Below are 6,774 nucleotides of genomic sequence, written 5' to 3'. Positions count from 1 at the left end.
AATTTCACACCCACTTGGTTCAAAAGAAACTAAATAGTACATAAAAGCAAACTAATATTTAGAAAACAACTAAAATTAGTCTTGTAAACTCCAGCTAATCTGATTAAACTACAACTGGTTCACTTTAGAAAGCTCTCAAATGTCTTCCAAAGTCATGTCAGTCAACTCCAAGTCTCATCCATCTCTTCATCTGCCATCAGGTCATGCTACCATATTCCCACAGCATCGACCTACTCCAATCTGTCCAAAATAAGTTTAATTTAGACCAAAATCCACTCAAAATAGGTTCATCATTTACTTCAGCATAAAAATAAAGAAAAGAGATAAAATGACTCAAAGTTGGGATATAAATAGAAAATAACCTATCTAAAGAGAATAAAAAGTACTTTACGTACTAAATACTTAGTACGTATCATAACCCCTCAAGCTTGAGGGTGTGATAATTCTCAATTTTGAGAGTTATTTATTGTTCAATGCTCCTATTTTTGTGTGTTATTATACCCATTATGCATTTCTCTATTTCTACTATGTTCTTTAATTTTATTATGAGCTAATCACTGCTTTGGGTGTGGTTGTGAGTCAAACTTAAGATGAGTAGGAAACACTTAGGTGTTGCCAATATTACTAATTCTTAAGCTTGGTCAATTGAGTCAAGACTTAAACTCAAAGCGGATAATGCGATTACCTTGAAGTGTTAATAAATCCTTGATCCAGAGATAGACGGATTTGAAATACGGCTTAAGTGATGCATAAAGATTTAAGAAAGTATTTGATAATCTTGTAGAGATACATATTTTGTATGATTTTAGCTAAGGTTCAAATATTGGTAGAGATTTGTATTACAAAGAGATTTGAGTATAAATCTTCGTACTAATGAAACTTGATATTTTTAATCCACTTAGCTAAATCGACAAGCTTGGATTTGAAATACGACTTAAGTGATGCACAAAGATTTAAGAAAGTATTTGATAATCACGTAGAGATACATATTTTATATGATTTTAGCTTAGATTCAAATATTGGTAGAGATTTGTATTACAAAGTGATTTAAGTATAAATCTTCAAACTAATGAAACTTGATATTTTTAATCCACTTAGCTAAATCAACAAGCTTAGAATCTGCAATGGTGGAACCTTTGTGAATACTATCTATAAAAATTCATTTTTGAGAGACTGTAATTTTTATAAAAGTTCCATAAGATTCTGACTATTATGTTACTACCATTCTATTAAAAGAAGCTTACACCCATACCCATCTTTTTAATTAAAGTTTATTTTTGTCTTTTAAGCAATTCTGCCTACAAAAACATGATTTTGTCTCACAACCAAAATTTGCACAGGAAGTTCATGTATTTCTCCGAATTTCAGTAGCTAGTCCTCGTAAAAACGATCTTGGTATACCACCACTTTATTGTTTGTAGCAATCATAGTGTTTGGTGTATACTTGCACCGCCACTGTGAGAACACTATCACACTTTAGATGGAGTTATATGGTTATTACGCTAACAAGTTTTTGGCGACGTTGCCGGGGATTGGCATGATTTTATATCATGAGATTTTGACTTTCATTTGAGCCTTGGTCGTTTGTTTCTTTTTCGAAGCATTTTCCTTGTTGTATGCCACGGCTACAACATGGTGCACTTTTACATCTTGATTTTGAGATTTGACGTAAAAGAGGTAGAAATAATCAGCAAAACCCTGTTGTAAATCAAACTATGGCTGAGCATAGAAGGGGAGGTAATCCCCCACCACCACCGCCTCCGGTTAATGAAACAACAGTAAATGTAGTTGATAACAAAGATAGAGGAATACGAGACTATGCAACCTACGAGTTTGATTAGTTAAAATCGGGTATTCTTAGGCCCAACATTACAACCCAACATTTTGAATCATAGTTAGCAATGTTTTAAATGATCCAAGCGATGGGTCAATTTAGAAAATTACATTCAGATGATCCGCACTATCACTTGAAATCATTTTTAGAAATGACAAATCATTTTCGTATTCTCATAGTTTTAGAGGAAGCCTTACAGTCAATGCTCTTTTCTTATACATTGATATATCGATATTTTCGAAAAGGATTCAAATAGTTTGTTTTTCTTCCAATTCTACTGTTTACAAAATATTTAACCCCATTAAAACATGTTAATTATTCTAGTTTCTAAAATATTTCTATTTTCCATTTACAATATTTCCTATTGAATTATATGGTTTAGATTCTTTTTCAATTTCCTATGAATTGACCGTATTCTCGATTGATATATATATATATATATATAATATATATAATATATATATAGACACACACGTGTGTATATATTTATATATATATATGTATTCATAGATAGTTTGAATAAAAAACCAAAAGAATTATATCATACTTTCACCTACTTTTATGAAAATTTTGAATTTCTAAATTTTTGTATTTTATTTTGTTATATATGATTATTATTAATTATTACACGTAAGATGAATTAAGCAATTTAGAATATTTGTGAAGGATAATATGGAAGGTTGACCTCCTTAAAGTCTAGAGAAAGAGACCTACACATCCAAACAAAGTGGATTGGGTGAGACAAGAATGAGATACAATTATTTAAACACATATTATAATATATATATATATATATATATATATATATTCACCTAAAAATTCACCTAAAAATTCCATCATCATTTCAACAACTTAAATTTTTATAGAAAATTGAAAAATTCTCTTGTATTATTCTAAAAGAGTAGATTTTGAATTTATTTCCATGTTTGTCGTTTTCTATAAAAATTGTTTATAATCTTTATTTATTTATTTATAATTTTGTCTTTTATGTTTGTAAAATTCAACGGTTTTAGTCTCTTATATTAATGGTTGTTATGTTTTTCTGTTAAGGATATTTTACTGTGGGGCATTTAGTCGATTTACATGTTTGTCTCATTATTTACTGAAACTTAAAAACAAATTGTAAATGCATATATGTATGAGTTAAGAGAAAGGGGAGATCCATCTCCGGTGCCCTCCCTCCAATCACCAACGATTGTACGACCTAACCCCTCCTCACCATGACCAAGCCTTCCCCCTCCTCACTATGACCACCACCACCGACCCTTTCTTCACTCTCCTTCAAGAAGAAAAAATCTGGTTTTGATGGAATCCTTAGTCTCTTACCTCGTCTCCCCTCACTAACACCCTCCCTTCCTCTCCCCTCAGCAACACCTCATTAACACCACATCATGTATATACTCTTACCTCATTGCACATGGAAACTTCATCGTGTCTTAGTAATTTGCTGAATCATTTCTTCCTCTGTGATCTAGAATGAAATGATGCAACATCCATCTTCGTTCCCTTTGTGTTCACAAGGAAGATACTTGAAGAACTTGAGCTAGAGGGATTGAACAAGCCCAATAGCATAACTAGATTATGTTCTTGTTGTTTATGCCTCAAAATCACGAACATATCAGATGATTACAACCCAAAGTGCTTTTTTCTTTTTCTAGGGGGTTATGTTCTTGCTCTTCATGCCTCAAAATCATTTTTTTCAATGAGTGTTCATGTTGTTCACGTCTGAATTCAATAAGTTTTGATTGGGCCAAAGATTTACAATTTTAGAGATATGATTAGAGCTTTGGTTCAGTTTAATGATGTTAGCCACATGATGTCTATAAATCTCATAGAAGTAGCGAAAACGACGGTGGCCAATCATGTCTCATTAGTGACAAGGATGAAACCGTTTGATATCGCGAATGTGGGAGATTTTTTTAATAACTAAAGACTAGGGATGATTTTCATTGAAAATGGCAAATGTTTGGGAGTAAGTCCAAAATTTACTATAATCTAGATCCTAATTTAATTGACTAATCCAATCATTTTAAAGTAAAATTATAATCATGATAGAGACCATTGTCAATCACAACTTGACGCTTATAAGTAGCCTATAAATCTTATTCGTTATTAATGTGAGACCAACTGTCATAACCCATACCCTTTTAATAAGCTTACAAGCTCACAAATTTCACTTTTCATCAATGTTGGATGAGTTGTCATAATTCCCTAATAATGAGATGATAAACAAAATCTATGGAATAGGATGATAAGTAGTAAAAAAGTTACGAGTATGTAGTGTTATTCATAATTTGAACAAATTCTCGAATAGATTGTTGCTAACATAATATGTAGGGAACTTATTAACCTTAATCACCAAAAAGGGTTTATAGTTCTATTCTACCAACCGATTCTCATACATATTTGAAGTAAATAGGTCTATAGTTTTATAAAGCTTCTAAAAGAAATTAGATTTTATGAATAATTGCTAAAGAGGCTCACAAAGTTGCACATAAAGATGGCTTATTTGTGAAGACTTTGAGAAAGTTTCCAATTCCATGGAGAAAATATATAGATAAACCTTTAATGATGCATATTTTATGGAACCTTCATACGATTCTATTAATAGAGAACACAAGATCAAAAGGAGGCTAAATAGTTTGTTGGTGATTAGAGTTTTGGTGTTTCTATTTAATGTTGTAACATCGGGTTCGACATTTAACCTCACGGAAGACATAACCTTGGGAAAAGTGTAGAGTAAGAATTACAGGAGGAGGTCTTGATCAACAAATACAAACAAGAGGTTTAGCACTACACACGAGGGATATCGTAGGAACCTATCTAAAAGAGTGCACACAACCAAAGCCAATTAGAGGGATTCTTATAGGAGGTAAGTCAATGCTCATAAAATTTATTGTATTAAGTTGAAAATAGGTTCTCTATCTAGGCGTGGACTTGCAAAGTAGGTGTGATACACCGAAATACAATAACAATTTCTCGTTTCATTATGATGATCCATTATTTTACTTATGCAAGTGTAATATCTAGTGTTATTAGGTTTTTGGTAACAATGAAAGTTTAGAGGCTTTTGTGTAATTTAGCTAATGTAGGGGGTTTAGTCTAAAAAAATTGAAATCATATTAGAAGCCTATGTCCCTTGCTATTCTCTCCTAAATCTATGGACTTCCTAAAGTTTGTGTTTTTGTGTGTGTGTGTGAATCGCTGGAAAGGAGGTAGCTGGAAGAAGAGAAGAAGTTTTGAAGAATTCTTTTTTGGTTTTGTCTTGTCTTAAGATATCAAGTTAAGAATTCTTCTCTTTGTTCTTTAAAATTTAGGGTTTCTTTTTCTATATTTGAGTTGGGGTTTGGAGTTTGTTTAAGTTCTTCATGATAGACCCTTAGTTGGTCAATTTTGAGTTTCATATCAATATTTAAATGATTGGATTAAGCATCCTTGTTGGTCTTCTTTAAATTATTTTGTGATTTATGGTTCCTCCATTTTATGTAGTTCAACCATTTTGATTAGGTTATCAGGAGTTATTGTATGTTAAATATTATTTGGAGGTTTCTTTGACCTAAAAAAATGTAATGGGATTGTTATTAAATAGTGTAATGGTTAGTTTTAACTGGATGCTATCAAAATGTTGAATTTGCGAAAACATGGTCGAATCAGAGACTTTGGGGAGTCCTGCAACTACCCTCTTAACTTCAAGTTGGGGGATAGGTCGCATAAGTCAGTGAGTAGTAATTTTTTTGACTTTTGATTCGTGATGTTTAAGGATTTGTAGGGTATCGTTTAATAAGGACCATAGGTTGTGTTTAGAGATAAGGAAAAGGGCTAACCATCTAGGTTGTAATAATTACCCTATTTTATATCAGGTTCGAGTGCTCGGTGTTGATATATATCCTAGCATATAAAGTTTATTATAACTCGATTCATGAAAGGTTAGTTTCCTTGTACTATTCACTTGAAATGCATATTCTTACCAAATCAACGGGCATATTATTGATTTTAGTTATTTGTTTATTATATTAGATATATGTGGTATTTAATCTTAGTCAAGTAGTGTCTTGGTATTGGTGATAAGGATCAAAGTAACTTAGACAACATGAGTGATGCGTTGAATGTGTTTCATATGGTTTCATAGTCGATATTGATTGCAATCAAGTGAGAGTAATTATTTTAACTATGAATGAGACTGTTGTGGCTAGTTACTCTTTGTGGTGTAGTCTTGTGAGCCTACATCATCTTTAATTGATATAATTACTTTATCAAAATGATTTTATTGGATTCTTACTCTAACTGGGAAATTTACTAGACCATATGGTCTAACCCTCATTTTGTTGATATATGCATTTCAGGGCAACATCTTATAGAAGGCAAATAGAAGGCTAAATTTTGAGGTTTGCTAGTTGGATTTCCTTATATTAGAGGCTAGCACACACAGAGAGAGAGAGAGAGAGAGAGAGAGAGAGAGAGAGAGAGAGAGAAAGAGACTTTGATCTTATTTTCTCTCTTTTGTTCTTTTTGTGTAAGAATCATGCTAGTATGTTGATGTAGTTTTACTTTGAACCTTTATAACTTGTTTGGTTGGGACCATCTTTGTACAATTGGTTAAGTCTATTATATTTATATCATGAAATCGGGTTTATTTTGAGTAAGTTGTTTTAATCCGGACAAAGATGTTGACTCAATTCTAAGTGTTAACCGGACAAAGCTTATACAAGGCGTTATCCGGATTGTTGACCGGAGATGATATAACCCTTTTGATATTCCAAGTGTTTGTCTGGATTCTATATCCGGACAAGGCTGACCACACTTCAAATCCGGTTAATATGTTGAATCATTTTAGAGAGATGTAATGGCGGTGTAACCGCGAGAGAGATGTGTTGGTCCCAAAAGGGTCTACAAGAATACTAAACAGTTTGTAGAAGGGGGGGGGGGGATGAATACAAACA

At 32.3% G+C, this 6,774-nt stretch overlaps 1 protein-coding gene across 1 annotated transcript in view; it reads right to left on the bottom strand.

Annotated features, from left to right (window-relative positions):
- The window catches only part of LOC112516257 (cationic peroxidase 2-like), an 8,810-nt gene that overhangs the window by 1,311 nt on the left and 725 nt on the right, over positions 1 to 6,774 (bottom strand). The gene's annotated exons all lie outside the window — the stretch shown is intronic.

The sequence above is a fragment of the Cynara cardunculus genome (genome assembly GCF_001531365.2).
Source record: "Cynara cardunculus var. scolymus isolate 2C chromosome LG 8, CcrdV1, whole genome shotgun sequence".
NCBI lineage: Eukaryota > Viridiplantae > Streptophyta > Magnoliopsida > Asterales > Asteraceae > Cynara > Cynara cardunculus.
The sequence above is the reverse complement of the archived record's forward strand: the minus strand, read 5'-3'. Positions and strand labels throughout refer to the sequence as shown.